This window comes from Hoplias malabaricus, chromosome X1, assembly GCF_029633855.1.
Source record: "Hoplias malabaricus isolate fHopMal1 chromosome X1, fHopMal1.hap1, whole genome shotgun sequence".
NCBI lineage: Eukaryota > Metazoa > Chordata > Actinopteri > Characiformes > Erythrinidae > Hoplias > Hoplias malabaricus.
Window position 1 is genome coordinate 9,876,627 of NC_089818.1, and position 23,507 is coordinate 9,900,133.

The 23,507-nt window shown below is 41.3% G+C and overlaps 1 long non-coding RNA gene across 1 annotated transcript in view; it reads left to right on the forward strand.

The window, feature by feature from the left end:
- LOC136675616 (uncharacterized) overlaps positions 1–23,507 on the forward strand; it is a 57,053-nt gene that overhangs the window by 18,380 nt on the left and 15,166 nt on the right. The window contains exon 2 of the long non-coding RNA XR_010796209.1: positions 19,473–19,614. This is a non-coding gene — a long non-coding RNA (uncharacterized lncRNA). The remainder of the gene's footprint in view (positions 1–19,472; positions 19,615–23,507) is intronic.

Here is a 23,507-nt window from a genome sequence, read left to right on the forward strand (position 1 = left end):
AGCTCCGTGTAAAGACACGCGATCCTGAGTCAACGTGAAGCCTTTTTATTAATCGGGACCGGGCAAATCTCCTGTGTTTGTATGATGTTGACAAACGCAAATTCAAAACAAGATGAGATCCATGGGTTTTTTTTAAATAATAAAGATGTACAGCATTGTAATAAATGATTTATTAAGTTTAAGTAATGCAGAACATGGCTACATTAGGAATTAAGGCTGGGGAGTGCAGAGCAGGCCAGAGCTTAATGACATGGCCATATTTCAAGTAAATAAGACCTTCTCAGATAACTGACTGAATGAATGAATGAATGAATTAACAAATGAAGGTGGAAGAAACCCAAAAACAGATCAAATAAAAACAGGGCTGAGATAAGAGGAGGGTGAGCAATTGAGGTGTAGGGTGGTGGAGAGAAGATTGAAAGAGAGAGCGAGAGAGAGGGGGGGAGAGAGAGGATGACGGGCAGTTGTGGAGACAGGGTTGTTAGTTTATGTAGGGGTCTGGGCTGAGTCGACTGGAAAATTTTGATCACTTTAATTTACTATATCCAGCGCGGCCGCGCTCCCTGTCCACGGCCTTGATCAAGCCCTGGGAGCCCGTATTGATTTTTTTATTTTCTGCCCGGGAGAAGAAGACAGAGAGTTAGAGGAGTGCGGGCGACTGGAGGACTGGAGAACTTTCCTCAGATTGCTGCTATTCTCCACCTTATTGCATCCTGTCGTTTGTGGTTTCACATGATGTCCAGTACGGCAGCTCTGCTCCGGCCAGTAAACAAGGTGACTAACAATGGAGAAGTATGGAGGGGAGGGGGTGGGTGTGGGAAGGGTGTTGGGGGTTGAGCCCCTCTGCCAGACCGGAGGTGATGTTTTCTCGGGCATATCACTGTAAACGTGATTCAATGATACGTGATGGGTCCTATATCACTGTAGATGTCCCAGAGGTCTTTTATTTACATGGATTTGTTTGGAGATATGAAAATTATTTCACTACTTTATCCTTCTTTTCCAGTTGGAAATATCCGAATCTTTCTGATCAGTCGTAATAAAAAAAAAACAGAACTTTTCATTCATTTTTAATGGATAATTAAGAAGCCGTTAAGAGATTTAATCCAATTTTTTCCAAAATTTAATAGGACAGAAGGCGCAACCAATGTCTAAGGACTTCGGTGGTGTGGCTAGTGTTGACCCAGGACTGATTATATGATTGATGCCCTTTATTTATGTAAATTAAAGGACTGTATATGTAGCTACGCAATTGACCAGACTTGGAATTTCTAGTTATATTTTAGGTAAAAAACAGAAGAAAACAATGCAATGTCAAAACCGAGGAGAGAAGTGGCATCCCATCACTCCACTGGAGTGAGAAAATGAGTGAGCGAGTGAGTGAGAGAGAGAGGGAGAGAGGGATCTTGGCTGAGAGGGAGAAGGTTAGTGACAGTCTGATAAAAGATGTCTGCAAAACACTAATTAAAATTGAATACCCCAGCGAAAGCAGCGCAACATGCAATCTCCAGGTAATTCATTTAGAGCCACTGCCGCAGTGAGCGCCTTTATTTTTAATCGCTGCTGCTTTAGTGCTCAGGAGTGCTCTCCGCTGCCGTTTTATTCTCCACACTTTTCCGCCAGCACTCCTATCTCTCCCACCAAGCCTTAATGTCCTCCACAAAAAGAGGGAAGCTAATCAAGTCCAATAACAGGACGTTGTTTTTTTTTTTATTATTATTCTTTTTTTTTCTTCCTCAAGTACTCCTGCAGTCGCTTTTACAACCAGTCACAAATCCAGTCATCCAGATTTCTAATCAAGATATATATATAGACGTGGATTTCTCAGAAAATTTCATCAAGACATTGCCAGTTTATTCCCAGCACTATAAAACTTTCCTGTAAACTTTACAGTAAATTACTGGCAGCACACTACTGTAAATTAACTGTAAAATACAGTAAAACTGTAAAAATTCACTTTAACACCGCAGTTTATTACAGTGAGGTTTCTAATAAACTAAAATTTAAAATTCAAAATTACATCACAATTTCTAAAATGTTTCTATTTTCTAATAAAGAATGTCTCAGTTGTGTCTCAATTGCCTACACGAGGCTTTCTGAAAAGCGATGTAAATGTTCAATCAACAAATTTCACATTTTAACCCACGTTTGTAATAAATAAAAATAAAATAAATAAATAAATTAATTAAAAATTAATTTAAAAAAACTTGGTTTAAGTGGGACGTTCAGCTGTGCTTTGTCTAGGGCTGGGGCGGGGCGGGTGTTGACTGCTCAGTGTGTGGTGTGGTGTGTTAACATCAGAAATGTAACTTTCAACCTGGAGTTGTTGTTGTTTTATATTTGCCATAGATTTGATGTACGTTATCATGTCATTTATAGCACTGCACATGAGTCTATAGTCACCATGCTCAATGCCAAGTGGAGGCCGGAGGGCTATAAACACCCAGCCCAGTTGGGTTGTGGGTCAGAGGAATGAAATTAAACTGTGCAGCATGCTTATGGCTGGATGCAGTCAGGTCCTCACAGCAATGCAACAGCATCTAATGTGCAGCAGGCAACTTTACAACAGCTGAAAGTTTTACTCACATGTTTATTGCATCAGTTAGAATCAGTTCTTCAGAATAAAAGTAGAATAAAAGTCATGCAAATGGTTCTTTGAGTGAAGCCATAGAAGAACCACTTTTGATTCTCAATCTTAAAGGTTCTTTGGCCACAGAAATGCATTCGCAAAAATGGTTCTTTATGGAACTAAAGTGGTTCTTCTATGGCATCGCTCAAAGAACCTTTTGTAGACATTGGATGCAAAGGTCAAAGTTTGCAAAAATCAGACAATTGGTGTTAATTTTGCAGCTAATTTTAATTTAGTCTTTTGACTACAACGTGTATTAGTTTTTTTTAGTCATTTAAATATTTTTAGTTAATGGCTAGTTTGATTTGATGAAAACAAAATATTTGTGTGTATTAAATAATTAAATAATGTGCGTCCATTAAATAATAAAAAAAAATGTGTAAATTTAGTCATGCTTTTAAAGGTTTAACTATTTTTAGTTATTATTTATTACCTACTGTCTTTTTTTTAGATTAAAAGTCAAATCCCTGGATAAAAATAATCAGAATTTTAATGGACCGCCCTTGTCTAGAAATTAATATTAAGTTAATAATAATACAGTTTTAATAATGTTTTCATTTTTAATAAAACAAACACAACACTCAAGCCCCAGATTTCTGTGCCACTGCTGTAAAGAGAAAAGGCAGAGAGTGAGGGCTGTTTCACGCTCTTCTCAGGACTGTTTAGTCAGAGTGGTAATGGGGACATTTTTCTCCTAAATGGTTGGTCAGGCTGTGAAACTGACTGTGTTTACATTTGGGTGGTCCATCATATACACCCTCTGTATATCTCACTTGTGTTATTCCACTGACAGTGCATTTACATTCCATAGCACCATTTGCTGTAATGAAGTGTATGTCGTGTATGTTGTCATTTTTTTAACATAGTTTGTAAATGGTTGTATTTGAATTTCCTGATGAATGGACCGAAGATAACTCGCCAAAAATGTTCCTTCTTCTTCTCCTTCTTCTGCTCTTAAGCTCCTACTTCTGAGATTCCAAAACCAATGGGAGCACTTCAGTCTGTACAGTAAACTCCAATGGATCACCATTTTATCACCATATGGCATTCACCTAAAGCTGGTGCATCACAGGTCTGGAGGCCTATAAAGTTAAAGACATTAAACATTTCTAGTAAAGCTTTCATCAAGTGTTAGTGAGCACTAGCTGGGGAATGACAGCGGTGTTACGAAGGCTTTGTGAATGCTCTATAAACGTACAGAGCGTGCGGTGGTGGTCAGAATGAATCTGCCAGGGGCCAGGGTCATTTCCTCAGTGATTCACCCGTTCCTGGAAACCCAGGGGCCAAGCTCAGCAGACGTTACAACTGAAAACAAATCCTCGTTTCTGCTGGGAGTGGATTGTAACTGTAGCAGTTTGACAAAGCTGTGGCCTACATTTCACTGGGCACACTGTATGTCCAAAAGTTTGTAGACACCCATTATTCCCAGAAACCAGATCAAGATTTCCATTTCATGGTACTCACCATAAAACTGGGGGCCCTGTGGGAGCTGAAGTCATCACACCCAATGCCAAGTGTCAGCTGGAGGGATATAAACCCCCAGCATTGGGGTTGGGTTGAACTGTGGAACTGCATTCTCTGGAGTGATGGAGCCCTCTTGAGTACCTCTGAGTTTTGCCTAACCTTGCATGTGTTTATATGTGGCTAAATGCAATCAAATGCTGGCAGCAATGTATCAGCTTGTCCAAACCCTTCTGTAGTGAAAGGGATGATCTATTTATGAATGGCTTGCAGATGATGTGATGGATGAGCAGGTGTCTACAAACTATTGGACATATAGTTTAACCCAGTCAGTGAATGTCTAGTGAAAAACTGTGTGTGTGTGTGTGTGTGTAATTGTCTGTTTCTGTACATTCTGTTCCCACATGTTAACACGGTCACCGTTGCTATATGTGTTTAATGTGTTTTCCTATTTGCAGAGGCTGCCACACACAGGGCTGTGTGGGGTTAAATCAGGACACGCTGGTACACACCCGCCACACAGCCTCAGGACACACACACACGTTGCTGCTGAGAGTGTGATCCCAAGTGTATGTGTGTGTGTGCTGTGGGAGAGATGACACTGCATTCCACACTAAGTGTGTGTGGTGTGTTTATGAGTTTCAATGTGCTGCAGATACACTACCTTCTAAAAGCTTGGTACTATATATATGTGTGTGTGTGTGTGTGTGTGTGTGTCTCCACAAACTTTTGGTTTTCAGTTTAAAGTTTGTATAATCTCCATAGAAATGTGTCACCAATAGAACAACGTGGTGGAGCAGCTGCACATGAGCCTAGTGTGAAGTGTAGGTTAGATTAGCATTGGAGAATCCGAGTGGAATGATGTTCTCAAATGTACTCCCTTCTGGTCGAATTCTATCAAATCCTCACTGCAGTGTTGTATAAATCGGGGCAAACTCACATAATCAATATATATTTATGTGTTTATCACTCATTTCAGCTGCACAAGCACCGGGAAACAGAGCACCAGCTGCAAAGAGAGAGGCAAAACACTGGTCTAAGTCAACATTAGTCACGAAGTCTTGGAACATCCACATCATTTGCCCCTCGTTTGGGAGGAAGCCCCTATTTCTGAGTCATTTTGACATACATTTCAAAGCACAAATTGCAGCAGACATTAAAGATAAGCCTAATCACATACAGTAAATCTGTCTTGAACGGTGCAGGGGGGCCTGCGGCCACTGAGTGAGCGCTCCTTTTCCTGGAGATTACGCCTAATTCGCTGTTTACTCCCAATCTTCCAAACATGTGATTATGATATAAATAGTCACGGACCAGTTCCCACAATGCAAAGTTGTTCCTGTTATGATTGTGGCTGCTTGTGGTCGCCGGGCCAATTTATTACCTGCTTCAGTGAAGCGCTGACTCGCTAATACACCAAGCGCCAGGGCCTCCCAGGAGCTTCAAACGGGCCCCTTCCCCTTCCCCCCCTCCTCCATCCAAAGCCTCATTAGTTATGATTATCATTTTGATGTGAAAGCTTAAGTGGGACGTTCAGCTGTGCTTTGTCTAGGGCTGGGGCGGGGCGGGTGTTGACTGCTCAGTGTGTGGTGTGGTGTGTTAACATCGGAAATGTAACTTTCAACCTGGAGTTGTTGTTGTTTTATATTTGCCATAGATTTGATGTACGTTATCATGCCATTTATAGCACTGCACATGAGTCTATAGTCACCATGCTCAATGTCAAGTGGAGGCCGGAGGGCTATAAACACACAGCCAAGTTGGGTTGTGGGTCAGAGGAATGAAATGAAATTGTGCAGCATGCTCATGGCTGGATGCAGTCAGGTCCTCACAGCAATCTAATCTAATAAGCAATCAGCATCTAATGTGCAGCAGGCAACTTTACAACAGCTGAAAGTTTTACTCACATGTTTAGTGCAGCAGTTAGAATCATTCATTCATTCATTCATTATCTGTAACCCTTATCCAGTTTAGGGTTGCAGTGGGTGTATTAGTTTTAGTCTCATTTTAGTCATTTAAATATTTTTAGTTAATGTCGAGGTTGATTTGATGAAAACAAAATATTTGTGTGTATTAAATAATTAAATAATGTGCGTCCATTAAATAATAAAAAAAATGTGTAAATTTAGTCATGCTTTTAAAGGTTTTACTATTTTTTAGTTATTATTTATTACCTACTGTCTTTTTAAAAATAGCTTAAGAAATGTTACATTAAAAAAAAAAACATCAACTATCACAATTTTGGAAGGAATATGTGAGTGTGTGTCGCCCTGCAATGAACTGATGCCCCCTCCAGAGCGTATTCCTGCCTTGTGCTGAGTGATTCCGGGGTAGGCTGTGGACCCACTGTGACCCTAGACATTAGCTGCCAAACTCACCCACTATGCCGTAGACCCTTCGTATACAAATGCAGCCTACATTCAGAGCGATTTCGAAGGCACAACTGACCTGTCTTTCATGGCCCGCAGTTACCCACAATTCTCTGTGCACATACGGCGTGAAGGAAAAAAAATAAACCACACATGGCGAAAAACTTGTTTACCCTGAAAAGTTCAATTATTTGTCTCTATGCTGTATTTAATTAATTAAGATTATTGGGATATTACTGTTCCATATCTAACAGATATTTTATTTAGTGGTATTTTAATTTTAATCTCCCTTTTAAACTTTAAATGTTTAAAGTTGAAATTTGAGTGTTTAAACAGATGCAAACTGACTGCAGATGGCAAGTGTCTCAGTTTTAATAACATTTATAAAATAATATCTTGCAGGATAATATTAATAAGCAAATACAATCTATTTTAACATAGTCATGTTATTGTTTTTAGGCAGATCCTTCCAGTGACATCACAACGCAGCCTCCTTTCCATTTGTGTGACCTACGTTACTAAGGAGTCTTCATAGCACAGTCTTACTGAGGACACTTCCTACCTCGGCTGCAGCCTTGGCTTTGGAAGGCATACAGATTATTCAGTATTTATTCAACGCTAACATTTCTGGTTCAAAGAACTGCAGAAATAACTCGCAAACTGATATTGACACCTTCAGGAAATTCATGATTTATGAATCATTGGCCAACAGTTGATATGAGAGACTCCCCATCAACTCCTCCACCTGGCAGCTCTCGTTGCCCTGACTACAGCGAAAAGATGGAGCATTTCCCTGTTTTTCTCTCCTTGCGATTTTCTGTTTCAAGCCAGAAATCACTACTCATTTATCAGCATTTCAGATATTGGTTTAGTTTTTTATTCATGGATATATTTTATACATTTACTGTCTAGTATTTGTTGTGAAAAATAGGTCACTAACATTTTTCATCATTGTATTTAAAGGCTAAGCACCAGCGATATGAAAGTGTCAAACAAATAAATACAGTGGAATTTGAGTTCCTAACTTGTGTTACTTGTCTTACTAATTCAAGGAATAAGGTTTAAAAGACCGTTGGAGCCTCTGTAACATGGAGGTAAACAGGGTAAGGACACTCACTTCGCCTGTTTTAGTTGGTGTTAGTTAACGTTAGCTTGACTTGCTAAACTCGGTGGCTCAGATTATACTCGGCTACGTAGCTGCATTACGGAGGTTTATAGTGTTGGATGAATTCGAGTTCGACTTCGATCACATTTACAAGAATAACGGTACCTCTAAATTTGAGTTTAGCTTATTGCTAGGCTATTGTCATGAATAATGTTGGTTATTTAGCTAGATACTGTCATAACAGTCAGTCATAACGGTGTTTTACCGCAACTTTGTTCAGCTGTTGTCCACCAGTGACGTCACGGCTGCGTTTGTCAGTTTTAAAGCAAATTAAGCAGCTATTTTCGTTTTAATTCATACTTATATCTGTCAGGAACTACAATAATGTGGAATATTAATGGAGGTCCATTAAGTGGTGCTTAGCCTTTAACACTGCAGAGGGTGAATAAATTAGAATCTACTTGTCAATATTAGTTTTCTCCACTAGATTCAGGAATCTGAGATTTCACTTGCCAAGATATTTTTTTTTACAGTGGAGTAAAACACCATCCACTGCACTGACCAGTGCTCTTGAATGGCTCTCAGTGCTGAGGGGGACAACAGAGGGGTTTTGTCGTCCGCTGACCTTTGAAGTGCGGCAGGAAGAGAGGAGGAGGCGGCCGAGAGACAGAAAAGAAAACTCGGGCCAAGGTCAAGAAAGCTAATTTATTTCCTTCATCCTCTGGCGTCCCTGAGAGGCGGACCACACACTGCCCATACAAGCGGCTCTTTAATAGAGAGAGCGAGGGAGAGAGGGGGAGAGAGAGAGAGAGAGAGAGAGAGAGAGAGAGAGAGAGAGAGAGAGAGAGGGAGAGAGAGCATGGCAGAGGGCTGGCGTCATCAGCTGCTGTTGCTTTAGGTCATTGCGAGCGACAACAAGGCCGACTGGGGTGTATGTGTGTGTGTGTGTGTGTGTCTGAGTGGGTGAAGACAGATGTAAGAGCCAGACACCGTCAGACACATCGTAGCTGTCTCCCACTGTCCAGTGTTATTACATCATCACTGATCTCTTAGCTTTTGAGTGTAAATGAGCCGACATCGGGCCCAGTTTGCCCCCCACTGATTATTAACTCTTAAGACTTGTTTATGTGCAACAATCAGCTAAAACATTAAAATGACCTTGTTTCTACACTCCCCGTCAATTCTCTCAGCCCCACTGACCACACAGGTGCACTTTGTAGTGCCACAATCACAGACTGGGGTTCATTGGTGGCTCTGCATACTTTCTTAGCCCCCTCTCATCCTGCTTTTCAATGGTCAGGACCCCCCCCCACACACACGCACACACACACACACACACAATTCTGACAGAGATGAGCCACTGTCTCTGACTGTACATCTAGAAGATGGACCAATGCGGTAGAAATGTCTAACAGAGTGGACAGTGAGTGGACACACCGTTTAAAAACTCAAGCAGCGCTGCTGTGTCTGATCCTCTCAAGCCCTCGTCACTCACGTGATGGTGGTCATTCCTGACGGAAGAGAGGGGCTTTCATTGGAAACGTAGAGAGACTGAAGTGTGTATTGGCAGCCGAGGTGTGTATCGGATGAGTGGGCGGTGATCTGGAGCTACACACTCGCTGCACACTGTCAATATGAGCCTTGGCTGATTCCGCCTTTTCCTCTGAGAGGGGTTATGTATTGGGGGAAAGCTGCAGACTCGTATTACTCACTTTTTCCTGCAGCCTCACATCTTTTGTGAAAGTTGCTGATAAACACGAAGGCCTTTGAAGCCGATAACCACTCATTCCCAACGGCCCTTCGTCCATTACGTCATGTGCTACAGCGTGGGCTTCTCTACAGAGCCCCTGCTCACATTCGCTACAACGTACAACATCTCTCCGCTTCAGAAGTCCCTCACTTGAGTTATAAATGTATTAATTCCATTTTCAATACGGATTGAACCACTTGTGTGGGCAGTGGCTCAGCTCCAGGATCCTGGGGTTGTGGGTTCGCGGGTCACTGTCTGTGAGGAGTGTGGTGTGTTCTCCCTGTGTGTTTGTGTGTGTGTGTTGGGGGGGCGTTCCTCCCACTGTCCAAGCACACATGTTGGTAGGTGGTATGGCTGTGAGAATGTGTTCCCAGGTGTGTGTGACTGGGTGAGTGTGTGTTCAAAAATCTTTATTTCAGTTCAAGTTTTTGGCTGATATTTTTGGCCCTGGTTAAAAGCATAGACACACACTTCAATACCATCCTTCTACAGCATTCCATTTTAGTTATTATTGTGTAATAACTGAGTTATAAATGATGACTAATGTATAATAAGTGAATAATATCTAATTAATAGGTATGAAATATCAGGTCAGAACGCTAAAGGCAGAAGTTTAGCTGAGGATTTCAGACAACTGCCACTATGTCCAATTAAAGACAGACAGTGTTACGTGGTGTAGAGTTCATCTCCGTGCATTTGAGGGGTGGGGGGTGGGCTGGGGGGTAGGGTCTGTTTTGGAAAGTCTTGATTTACGTGCCGTTATTCTGCAATTGCAGCATGTTTTGCAGGTGTTTTTGCAGAAGGGTAAATGAGCTAATTCCCACTCTTCTTCTTCTGGGACTGGAATGGAACACATCGAAATGCATGGACATGTCTTTCTGATCTACACACACACAGAAGCACTTGGGTGTTTTTGTTTCACGCAGGAGAGGCTTATTAAACATGTCAAAGAAATAAGAGTGTCACATTTAAATGAAAGTTAATGCAACAACATTTTATCGAAAGGAGATTTGTGGTATTTCTGTTGGTCCTTTTCAAATTCACACCCAGAGTTTTCAGAATCTGAAAGATAGTAGACCCTAAGTAAACCTTTTCCTGATATTTAAACATTATCAAAATGAAAAAGAAAGGCCCACTATAAGACTTTTTTATTATTGTTATTATTTATTTATTTATTTTTAATTTCTCTTAAGTCCGCTCTTGGTTTTGGATTGTAAACAAAATCAACGTATTTGTTTGTTTGATCTCTGGTTCCTATCCAACATACAACATGATTTGTGCTGGGCGGCACCGTGGCGCAGCAGGTAGTGTCACATTCACACAGCTCCAGGGGCCTGGAGGTTGTAGGTTCAATTCCCACTCTGGGTGACTGTCTGTGAGGAGTGTGGTGTGTTCTCCCTGTGTCTGCGTGGGTTTCCTCCAGGTGACTGTCTGTGAGGAGTGTGGTGTGTTCTCCCTGTGTCTGCGTGGGTTTCCTCCGGGTGACTGTCTGTGATGAGTGTGGTGTGTTCTTTCTGTGTCTGCGTGGGTTTCCTCCGGGTGACTGTCTGTGAGGAGTGTGGTGTGTTCTCTCTGTGTCTGTGTGGGTTTCCTCCAGGTGACTGTCTGTGAGGAGTGTGGTGTGTTCTCCCTGTGTCTGCGTGGGTTTCCTCCGAGTGACTGTCTGTGAGGACTGTGGTGTGTTCTCCCTGTGTCTGCGTGGGTTTTCTCTGGGTGACTGTCTGTGAGGAGTGTGGTGTGTTCTCCCTGTGTCTGTGTGGGTTTCCTCCGGGTGCTCCGGTTTCCTCCCACGGCCCAAAAAGTAGCTGGATTGGAGACTCAAAAGTGTTTGTAGGTGTGAATGTGAACGTAGAGTGAATGTGTGAGTGTGAGTTGCCCGGTGAAAGACTGGCGCCCCCTCCAGAGTGTATTCCCGCCTTGCGCCCAATGATTCCAGGTAGGCTCCGGACCCACCGCGACCCTGAACTGGATAAGCGGTCACAGATAATGAATGAATGAATGAATTATTTGTGCTTGTTATAAACACTTACTGAGCTGTGGTGGTATTTTTCAGCTGAATACATATAAACTAACCTGTCGTACCTGAAGAAGTTTCCCCGAAACAGTTCCACACAAACACAGAAAGAGTTACATAAATACAAAACACTAATGTTTTTTAATCTTGTGGAGTTTTAGTATAAGATACATTTTTAAAATGCTGGGATTGCAAACACATTTAGTGTTCCACTTATATTTCCTACTCATTGTACAAATCTCGGAAACATTCTTATAGAGTAACGTATGTAGAACATCTCCTTGAGTGCAGCACATTCGCTCAGCATTACTGTAAAATGTTATTGAAGCAAGGAGCCAAGGCGCATCAAGAAGGATTCAGTTTTGAAGTTTAGTAAAATGGCTGACAACTTTTCCATAGCGATAATTAACAAATAAATGCTTAGTTATGTAAATGGCGGGTATTATAAAGATGAATCTGATTGCAAATATTATTTATAGATACGTAGAGTGAGAGCGAGAAAGTCCTCCATCCCTTCCTCCGCAGCTAGAAGGAGTGGAGCGTAAATAAATAATGAAAGGTCTGCATAAGTTGCCCGACACGTTTCCCTTTTTAATTAGCACCTGCGAGCGCTTTTTCCATTATCACCACGCGCATGAAGAAAGAAGAAAATCTGCCGGCGTTTCTAATTAAGAAAAGTGGAAACAGATTAGATGAGCCCTTTGAACAAAGGTCAGGGATTTCTTTGCTGTTTGTTTGCCACGGACCCGGCACTGGCCACCTCCTCCGAGGGTGTCACTTAGGAATGACTGTTTGTTTTCAGACGAGAGGAGGAGAGAAAAGACTGTTTTTTTTCTTCATCCTCCACTTTCTTCACACTTTTTTTTTCCTCTCCAGAAAGGGATCAATAGAAGCTCCTGGTCGCCATTACTGCTGAATTATGAATACACGTGTATGGCCACTGTCTTTAATGAGGTTTCTCTATAATGAGCGTCCTGGAGAAGACTGGATGTATACAAGATGAGTGTTGGTTAGTGGTGTCCCGAGAGAGAGAGAGAGAGAGAGAGAGAGAGAGAGTGAGTGAGAGAGAGAGAGTGGCGGTCACTCAGAGCAGAGAAACCCACCGTTTCTCCCTTCCTTAACCTCCTCAACCCTGCCATTGATTGGCGTTTCATAAGCATTAGTCCTGCTTTCATAGGCCTTTCAAGAAAAAAAGCCAAGCCATCGATGTGATTTAAAACCTCACGCCTTCCTCTCCTTAAAGATCTCATTAAAAGAAAACATCGGGCCACTTCAAAACATGTGCTGGACAAACACGTTTCAGCCCCTTATGTCCAGTCAATGACATTTGCAGGAGGCCTTCACGCATTATTGTGTATCGTTCAGGGCATATTTCAGAAATTGAGCTATTGAAGGATTTATTACATTGTTATTACATAGTAATATTAATTACAAAATGATTTCACATCAGATTCACTGTCCAACCTCAATTCTGCATGTACGCTTTACCATTTGCCTCAGTGTGTCCACAAATTATAAAATAAATAATAAATAAATAATAAATTAATTAAAGTATGTTTTGGTATCTCTAGCTTTTTCTATTTCTTTCTCTGTAGCCCATTCATCCTGATCTGGACCACGGTGGGGGGGTCTTGGTAGGGTTTTGTTTGTCCCTCCGTGTTGTTATAAGTCGTGTATTTCCTCAGTGTATCTGTGTAGGTGCCTTGAGAAGCTGAAGCCATCTGAACAGAGCAGCTGGGCTGGCCTTTGCCTTTGATTGTTTGGTGGTTTGTCCTCAAGGAGGACACGCTGCTGTCCAGTTTGGCCTGGGGGAAAGCGGGAGAGAGAGGGAGAGTCTGTTTCAGTCGATCTTTGTATCACCGCTAATGACACCATCTGTTTAGAGCGCTATGGAACGTTTGGATCCAGTTTTAGGAAGTGAGGAAAAACTTGCTGCGGTGATGATGTGAGCTCGGGAAATTATCTTCACCTCTCTCCACATTCCTCGGGTTTCCTTCTCTGTTAAAAGTCCGGGAAAACTCCAGAAAATATGGGATCCACGCATGGGAAGTGACCGACAAAGGGAGCCAGACGGCAAGCAAGAGGAGGAGGGTAGGGGCTTTAGAGAGAGAGAGAGAGAAAGAGAGAGAGAAAGAGGGAGGGGGAGCAGAATTTAATAAAGCTCAACAAGGCAGAAAGGATCGCACAAGCTCTGAATGGAGATGCACTTTCTCCACACTCCTCCCTCCCTCTCTTTTACAACTTGTGCCTACTTACACACTTTTACACCCTGACCCTTTATCTCCCAGCGGCTACTGAGTGAGAGACACTGGGACTGAATTAAACAGAGAGAGAGAGGTCTTTTTTTTTTTTTTTTTTGTAACTGAATGTTGACGGAGGGTGGTCACCATCTGTGCAAACTGTCTGACTCTCTCCAACTTTCTCTGCCGCACATAAAAACGGTCTCGTGATAATCCAGGAGCCGTCGTTTATCCTCCCTTCTTCTTTTTTCTTCATTACATCTCTGTCATTCACTCCCATTCTTCCCCATTGTAATCTCCCTCCTGGATCAACACCCCCCCACCCCACCCAACCCCTCCATTCGGGGTCTTCCCCCCTCCCTCTCCTCTCTTTTTCTTCTTTTTCAACTTTACTATCTTTGTTTATTTTCTTTTACAACGCTTGATTTATCTCTACTCTCTCTCTCTTTCTCTCTCTCTTTCTCTTTCTCTCTCTCTCTCTCTCTCTCTCTCTCTCTCTCAGCACTGACATCTGTTGCTTTTGTTTTTACTTCTTTTTTTTCCGAGAGGCGTCATAAATCTGCTCTGTTTAGCTGTGGACGCCTGCACTTATGCTGTGTATTAACAGTTGATTTGATCACTCCAACCCAGCTTGAAGAGACACACACACACACACACACATACACACACACACACACACTCACACTCACAAAGCAAAGAAACTGAAAACAAAACGAAACAAGAGAAAAAAAATGCAGGGACTCAGCCATTGTGTAAGAGTGATGGAAGGATCTATCAAAGGGACGCTGAAAACAAAATGGCTGGATGGTGTTGTTATTTTGTCAGTAATGCCCCCCCACCTCCCCACACACACACACACCTCCACCCTGCTCCCACCATATGAAATAAGTTAATGATTTCCTGCCTGTAATACATTTATGAATAGAACAGTGTCTTCTTAATCACAGTAGGGAAGCCAATTAAAACAGAGCATGAGGGAAATAATTGTGATTTGCAGATAAAAATCCACCGCCGAATGGGGTCCCTGCTGAGGGATTGTAGCGAGAGCTGTAATTTTTCACTAAAAAGTGACATGTGCGCACACATCCTCAAAATGTGTTTACAAGCCCTGAACAATGGCACAATGGCACTTTCTTCCACTCCGAGGCTTTGGATTTTCACCCAAAAAGAAATAAACACGCTACGCTAATCGTGCTACTCAAAGTGCCGGAGTGCAGTGATGCCACATCAGCAGCCGTGGCAAAAACTTCTCTCTCAACTTGCTGGAAAGTAGTGGATACTTTTAGAGACCCTTTGCGGTCCTTTGTGAACCTACACCCGGATAAAAACCTACCCTCATTCCCTAAACTGACCCCACTTTCCACACATTTAGATGCTAATTCCTTCACGCTACGTGCTGATGTTCTTTTTGGCTGGCCTTGTTTCCACACGCTGCTGCTCTGGGCCTCAACTGAGTAGAAATGACTTGTTTAGGAGCACGGGTTCTTAAAATGTAGTGAAGATCTTGGTTAAAGCAAAAACTGATTTCAGGATGTTATTCAGCTATAAAACGCATACAGCACATTGGCCCCAAAACTTCTTAATAGAGCTACTTAAGAGGTGCAGTATTTACATTCTCTAACCTAAGCATCCCATTCCAATTTTGTTAGAACTTTTAGCAATTATACTTGAAAATTAAAATGAATATTTAATAACATAATAATAATATAGTGATAATGCAGTAATAATAGACTACCAAGTTGTATTTACCCATAAATGGAAGATCTCAATTCAGCTTTCTCTTTTTATACAATGGTCAGCTACAGTCTGATCAAGAACAGGTCAGAAAAGAACTGATGACTAGGGTTTGATTCCCTGCTCGGGTAAAGTTCATGTCATTAAGAACCAATAAACTAGGGTTTGATTCCCTGCTCGGCTAAAGTCCATGTTGTTAAGAACTGATGACTAGGGTTGATTCCCGGCTCGGGTAAAGTCCATGTCGTTAAGAACCGATGATTAGGGTTGATTCCCTGCTCGGGTAAAGTCCATGTCGTTAAGAACTGTTGACTAGGGTTTGATTCCCTGCTCGGGTAAAGTCCATGTCGTTAAGAACCGATGACTAGGGTTTGATTCCCTGCTCGGGTAAAGTCCATGTCGTTAAGAACCGATGACTAGGGTTGATTCCCTGCTCGGGTAAAGTCCATGTTGTTAAGAACCGATGACTAGGGTTTGATTCCCTGCACGGGTAAAGTCCATGTCGTTAAGAACTGATGACAAGGGTTGATTCCCTGCTCGGGTAAAGTCCATGTCCTTAAGAACTGATGACTGGGGTTTGATTCCCTGCTCGGGTAAAGTCCATGTCGTTAAGAACCGATGATTAGGGTTGATTCCCTGCTCGGGTAAAGTCCATGTCGTTAAGAACTGATGATTAGGGCTTGATTCCCTGCTTGGGTAAAGTCCATGTCGTTAAGAACCGATGACTAGGGTTTGATTCCCTGCTCGGGTAAAGTCCATGTCGTTAAGAACTGATGACTAGGGTTTATTCCCTGCTCGGGTAAAGTCCATGTTCTTAAGAACCGATGACTAGGGTTTGATTCCCTGCTCGAGTAAAGTCCATGTCATTAAGAACTGATGACAAGGGTTGATTCCCTGCTCGGGTAAAGTCCATGTCCTTAAGAACTGATGACTGGGGTTTGATTCCCTGCTCGGGTAAAGTCCATGTCGTTAAGAACCGATGATTAGGGTTGATTCCCTGCTCGGGTAAAGTCCATGTCGTTAAGAACTGATGATTAGGGCTTGATTCCCTGCTTGGGTAAAGTCCATGTCGTTAAGAACCGATGACTAGGGTTTGATTCCCTGCTCGGGTAAAGTCCATGTCGTTAAGAACTGATGACTAGGGTTGATTCCCTGCTCGGGTAAAGTCCATGTTGTTAAGAACCGATGACTAGGGTTGATTCCCTGCTCGGGTAAAGTCCATGTCGTTAAGAACTGATGACAAGGGTTGATTCCTTGCTCGGGTAAAGCCCATGTCCTTAAGAACTGATGACTGGGGTTTGATTCCCTGCTCGGGTAAAGTCCATGTCGTTAAGAACCAATGACTAGGGTTGATTCCCTGCTCGGGTAAAGTCCATGTCGTTAAGAACCGATGACAAGGGTTGATTCCCTGCTTGGGAAAAGTCCATGTCGTTAAGAACCAATGACTAGGGTTGATTCCCTGCTCGGGTAAAGTCCATGTCATTAAGAACTGATGACAAGGGTTGATTCCCTGCTTGGGAAAAGTCCATGTCTTTAAGAACCAATGACTAGGGTTGATTCCCTGCTCGGGTAAAGTCCATGTCATTAAGAACTGATGACAAGGGTTGATTCCCTGCTCGGGTTAAGTCCATGTCCTTAAGAACTGATGACTAGGGTTGATTCCCTGCTCGGGTAAAGTCCATGTCGTTAAGAACCGATGACAAGGGTTGATTCCCTGCTTGGGTATAGTCCATGTCGTTAAGAACCGATGACAAGGGTTGATTCCCTGCTTGGGTAAAGTCCATGTCGTTAAGAACCAATGACTAGGGTTGATTCCCTGCTCGGGTAAAGTCCATGTCATTAAGAACTGATGACAAGGGTTGATTCCCTGCTCGGGTAAAGTCCATGTCCTTAAGAACTGATGACTGGGCTTTGATTTCCTGCTCGGGTAAAGTCCATGTCCTTAAGAACCGATGACTAGGGTTTGATTCCCTGCTCGGGTAAAGTCCATGTCGTTAAGAACTGATGACTAGGGTTGATTCCCTGCTCGGGTAAAGTCCATGTCGTTAAGAACCGATGACAAGGGTTGATTCCCTGCTTGGGTAAAGTCCATATCGTTAAGAACCAATGACTAGGGTTGATTCCCTGCTCGGGTAAAGTCCATGTCATTAAGAACTGATGACAAGGGTTGATTCCCTGCTCGGGTAAAGTCCATGTCCTTAAGAACTGATGACTGGGCTTTGATTTCCTGCTCGGGTAAAGTCCATGTCATTAAGAACCAATGACTAGGGTTTGATTCCCTGCTCGGGTAAAGTCCATGTTGTTAATAACTGATGACTAGGGTTTGATTCCCTGCTCAGGGAAAGCACAAATCAGTGAAGTCTATGTCATTGTGACCTTGGACTCAGCTAGACATTTATATTGAGGATATACAAGCTGGACATATGTGTCCACAAGTCACTTGGGCAATGTGTCTGAGGTCATTACACCGTCCTTCAAACTAAGGTTCTGTTCAGTTCAACTTCTGGAGAAAAGTAGAGGGAAGGTGAGAGAGAGAGAGAGAGAGAGAGAGAGAGAGAGAGAGAGAGAGAGAGAGAGAGAGAGAGAGAGATGGATAGATGGACATTCAGGTCCTGTCTTAGTAATAAAACGTCTAGACGCCAATTAACATCAGTTTCCCTGAAGAATTTGTGTCATCGGCACGGAGCACTCCAGGGTCCATTTTAAGATGCTCTCTTATCCATCAATGTTTTCTTCTCTCTCTCTCTCTCTCTCTCTCTCTCTCTCTCTCTCTCTCTCTCTCTTTCTCTCTCTGTCTTTAATTGAACTTTGTTTTCTTTGGTCAAGCCCTTTTCGTCAGGAGACACGTCTCGCTGTCCTCACTGTAAAAGCTCGGTTCCCGATCAATTCCATGTTATTTGGTTTTGCCTTTTCTTTAAACAGCCTTCGTCCGCCTCATCCTCCTCTTCCTCCTTTCCAGTGAAAGACAAATGAAGAGCTTTCTGAAGTGTGTCGTGATCTGTCTCTCTCTCTCTCTCTCTGTCTGCAGCCTAGAAACCTCCAGGGGCTGGCGATACAGCGGCGATCAGCCTGGCCATCATGATCCACAGCGTTTTCATCCATGTCACAGGGCGATATAAATAAACACAGCTTATTTACTAAAGCCAATTCTGTAGCTTTGATCTCAAGCATTCCCAGACCCAGCCCCCCCTCCCTCTGCCACCCGACCCCCCCCTGCATGCAGACTCAATGCCGGGATCGTGTCCTATTTTCCGTCTTGCTCTAATATCCCCAACATTTGACAAGATACACATGTCAATTTCTGACCAGTCGCATTTTTGATGTCTCTTTGACTTCCTTTTGATCTCTGGTTGGTTTTATTGGCAACACTAAGTAGTGCTCATCTTTTTGTCACCAGTGGACAGCTGCTCACTAGGATTTGAGACACAATACTTCCAATGTGAGTGTCTGTTAGTGAACATTAATTGGCCATTAGTGTTCTCCTCCAAGTGTGCACAGCTTCAGTGACACTGCATACATTTAAAATGCTAGTTCTTCACATGGCTTGGACTAAGCATGTCCTAACCTTCAGCCTTGTTGGCAGCATTGTGTGATGGGGGATACCTAGAACTTTGAAATGACACCCACTTTTATGAAGCCCTCCAATTGTCTACTACATTGTTCAATAACATGTTACTGAAGTGTGCCCCCGACTGAGGCAAAGTATTGAGGGTCCTAATAATAAAGAATGTGTGCTAGCAAAAACATCAAAGCCTGGCGTCACGGTGGCAGCTAATTGCTGTGGCTCTAAGTTGAAGAATGTTAACCATCTTGAAGTCTGCGTTTACTCCACATACTCCGAGAAGTGTCCCGACACCGTTTAGACTGCGGTCTTTCACTCCGTTCTCAAGGGGGAACACATGCGTTTCAGACTTCTCAGGTATTTTTCCTGCACCACAATGCTAGGCCCTGTCTGGAGGAGATGGTAATGACGTTAGGACAGGGGGGGAAGAGGTGTCCTGATAAGAGCTGCTGCTATGAAAGTGTAGAAGCATGAGAAAGCAAGCAGGAAGAAAAGGCAAAGCTGGAAGAAAAGGCACGGGGGTTTGCATGTCGGGATTTTGAGGTATACACTTTTGACCGTAATGGAGATGCGTTCTTTATAGCCCAGGTTTTTGTTTATTCCTACAGTCAGCCCAAGAGACCAGCAAGAGGTTGTGGGCCCAACAAGGCTAAGTTGTGGTATCTGAGTCGTAGCATTGGGTTCTAACATGGCCAGATTTGGCTGGACATCTCACAGTGGAGGTTCAACCCAGGATCAGTGGTGGATCAGGTTAGTGGTGTTTTTTTTCAGGTTTTTATGTTTTAGTATTTATTTATTTATTTCCCAGCTGACAAGAAGTAAATGCAGGCAATTTGTGTTGTTTGCGAGAGAGAGAGAAAATATTTATATTTTATATATAAATATTTTATTTAATATATATATATTAAATATGATATATATATATATCAATTAATTACATTATTAATGTATAGTCTTCTATGTATAAACTGCTCTTAGTAACACTTATAGATACCTATAGAGCCCTTGTAAAGCTCTTATTAAGCATTATCAAGTCAATAGCTCAACTGGATCCTTTAATAGCTGCTTATTACTATGTAATTATGCAGTGATTACAATGAATAATGTCATTGTTTGCATGTCATGATATTTTTGATGATATTTAACCATATTATAAGTTTTAATGCCTTTAGTAAGCCTTGTAATTATATACACATGTTCAAACCAATGTAGTAACTAATTAATGAACACTTGAATTATTACAATTTCATTACATTGTAATAAACTGTTTTACAAATGATCAATACTTATATGATAAGGATTCTTAAGGCTTAGATTTAAGAGCTATGCATTTATTAGGTGTTTGAGCACTACAGTGTTGGAAGCCCTATTCTTCTTCTTCTTCTTCTTCTTATTATTATTATTATTATTATTATTATTTATTGTGATTATTATTAGCTTAAACCAAGCATCATTCTTCAGAGTACTGCACTGAATCAATGAGATGTGAAGGTTGGTTTGTGAGGCCTGTTGCAGGCACATGTTGTTGACAGGACGTGATGTACAGCACTGCGGCCCCGCTGTGTTTCACACCAATCTAATTTATCAATGACAACTCTGTTTTCTTATTACGTCTATGATTTAGGAGCTCTTCACTGTAAACCTTGGTGACAGCATCAATAACGTTATCATTCCAGAGCAGGACAGACTGGACAATACCACAGTGCGGATGAATACATTTCTGTTTAGAGGTAGAACATAGGTCTAAAAACTGGTTGTTACCATAATATCAGTATTAGTTCAACAGGTGCTCACTCTGTGACTTTTGAAATGAAATACTTGGACACCTACTACATTACATTGTCTGGGTTTTCTTCTTTGTTTTCTTCTTCTTGCTTTAGACCTTCATAAAAATGTGAATTAATGATATAATTATTTGTAAAAAGGCAAGTATTTGTAAAAACTTAAAAGTACAAAGTAAATATTCCACTCATATAACATCAAATTAAATGTTTATAAAGGTCTAAAGCAATCATTTATGAAAATGTAAGACTTGTTATGACAGTAAAGTTATGTCTCATTTGCTCCTGTTCTATCGAGATGTGGACCAGTGCGATGTGGTTGCTGTGACAACAACTTCTCAGTAACTGAGGGAAAGGTTTTATTGTCATGAAACCTGGAAAGTGGACTGAGGCATGTGGTTAGCTCCCGAGAGTGGGTGTAAAATTGAGAATCCTATAGACATTGCCATTTGTTTCTGCGAAAGTTTTTCAGTGATACACTATTAATTATGAAAACATTATGCAGTTAATAAAGAAAACATTAATGCAATTCCATAGTTACAATTTACAGTTTGTATGAAAAATGTAAAATAAAAAAAAACGCATAATGTATGAATATATGTGTTTGCCATTTTATTAAATTCATTGATTCATTGCCATTTGGTTTTAGTTATATTTCTGTATTACTGCCATTACTGCCGTAATGCCATTATAAATATAACCCCTGAAAATACTGAAAATCTCCAAATATTCTCTGTTTCAAACGCATTAACGCAGCTGGCAATTACAGTAATTTAGCTGAATCTGCAGTGAACACAGACAGAAGTGTGTTTTCATAGCGGAGAAAGAGTATGAAAAATAGGCTATGCACATAGATGTCCCACTTCTCACACACACACACAGTGTGTGAAAGGCTAGGCCCAGGATGTGATGTAGTTGGATCCGGACCTTGTGAAAATACCCTTTCATGTCGCCCTGTAGAGCCTCTCAAAGCCGTGGCGTGGAGCCCTGGTTGCCATGGAAATATGTGATTCGCAAGACACATTTATCAAGGGGTTTTCTGTGCTGTTCTGTGTGTGTGTGTGTATGTGTGTGTGTGTGTGAGAGAGAGAGAGAGTGTCCGGTGGACGTGTTCCTTTTTTCATAAGTTTGAAACAAGCTCAGGAGCTGTGTTCATGGGTCTAGGTTTCAGAAGAAGTGGGATGTCCTGGTAAGACAAGGGTTAAGGGTTAAGGTCTGTTTACACTAAGTGTGATGGTTTTCAGATAAAAATAAATAAATAAATAAATAATAATAATAATAATAATCGCACCTTCGCATCAAATCCAGCAAGTCATTTTCTTAGCGCCCTGTCCTCTGTCTCTTGTAGTTGTAGAAAAACTGGTTTCAGATGTTTGTGTATTTTTTTTTAACAAGAAAAAAGCATTTTTGCAGATTTTCCCCTAAACACCTCAACATTTCTCTTCTAATTTTTAATCCTATATATGAATATAAATGCAATCATATATATATTTATGTATATATATTTATATAACGTTATATATTTATATTTATATATTTAAGAAGAAGGAACGAGAAAAAACCTTTTTAACTTTCCAATTCCAACCAATTTTGGAGCATTTCTATTGGTCCATTCAATTTCACACAGTGTGAAGTGCAGCTGTAGTGTTTAAATGATGAATAATAATAAATTATATAATAAAAACTTTTTTTAGAAAGCAACAATATGTAAATATAAATTGTAAACATTAACATTATCAACACTTCATCAAGAATCCAGGATAGCTTGTCCAACCTAGCAACAGTTGCTATGGATAAAGCCATTTAGGGGACTTTGAGAAGAATAAAATGTCCATCATTACTTACAACATGTTTCTTTGCAAATTATTGGCCACAGTTCCCACTATTGATCAGATAATAAATACATTTTCTGTTTTACTGCTGATAAATATATCAACCCCCTGTGGGTCCTGCAGCCGTAATAACATCCCTGTCAACAGCCATGGGCCAAACTGTCTCACAGCTCTAATCGGATGGACACTTTCTACATGTATAATGTGCGTCCGAGCAGTTTTGTTGCCCTGTCTGTCTCCGCGAGCGCATTACTGCAGAGTGGTGTTTAATATTAAATGAGCTGGTGAATCTTATTAAAAGGCAGAAGGATGAGTCCAGCTCTTTTATTGGATTTTAGCCCATGAGCAAACGTACCATGACCCGAACCTCCTTATAACCCCACTGTCCTCGCTTTTCAATCAGCTCACGCGTCTCCCACCACCTTCCGGCTAAGCATTCATCATAAAACACTTTATCTGTTACTCCAGGATGTTCAAGCTTTGTGTAATTAACAGTATAAAAGATGAACGCATGCATTATTGACGCCCAGGGAAGTCTGCTTTATCATCACATGTCCATAAAAGAGACTTTTATCATATAAATCTGCAGAGGCTTCGGGGGAAAAACAGAAACAAACAGCTTCTTAAGGGGGATTTAAACGTCAGAAAAGAATTATGGCCTCATATTTTGGACTGGTCTCAGAGGAGAGAATCATTTTCTCCATCATAATAATTTGGATTAAAATACAACAGACATAAAGTGTCTACTATATATATATATTAGTAGACATACTATAAACAGTGTACTGCAGGTGCAAGATCAGTCCTTATAAAATACATACACTTCAAAAGTATACTTTCACATAAGCAGTTGATGAAAAGAAACTGTAAGTCACATTACAACAAGGTACACTTTTGAAATAAGTATAGCACAAAATACAAATTTTTGCAAGGAACTATATTATAATAAAATTATAATGAAAAGTGAGATTATATATTGAACAATCAAACAATACATTAATAAATTAACAAATAAACTGAGTTAAGAAGC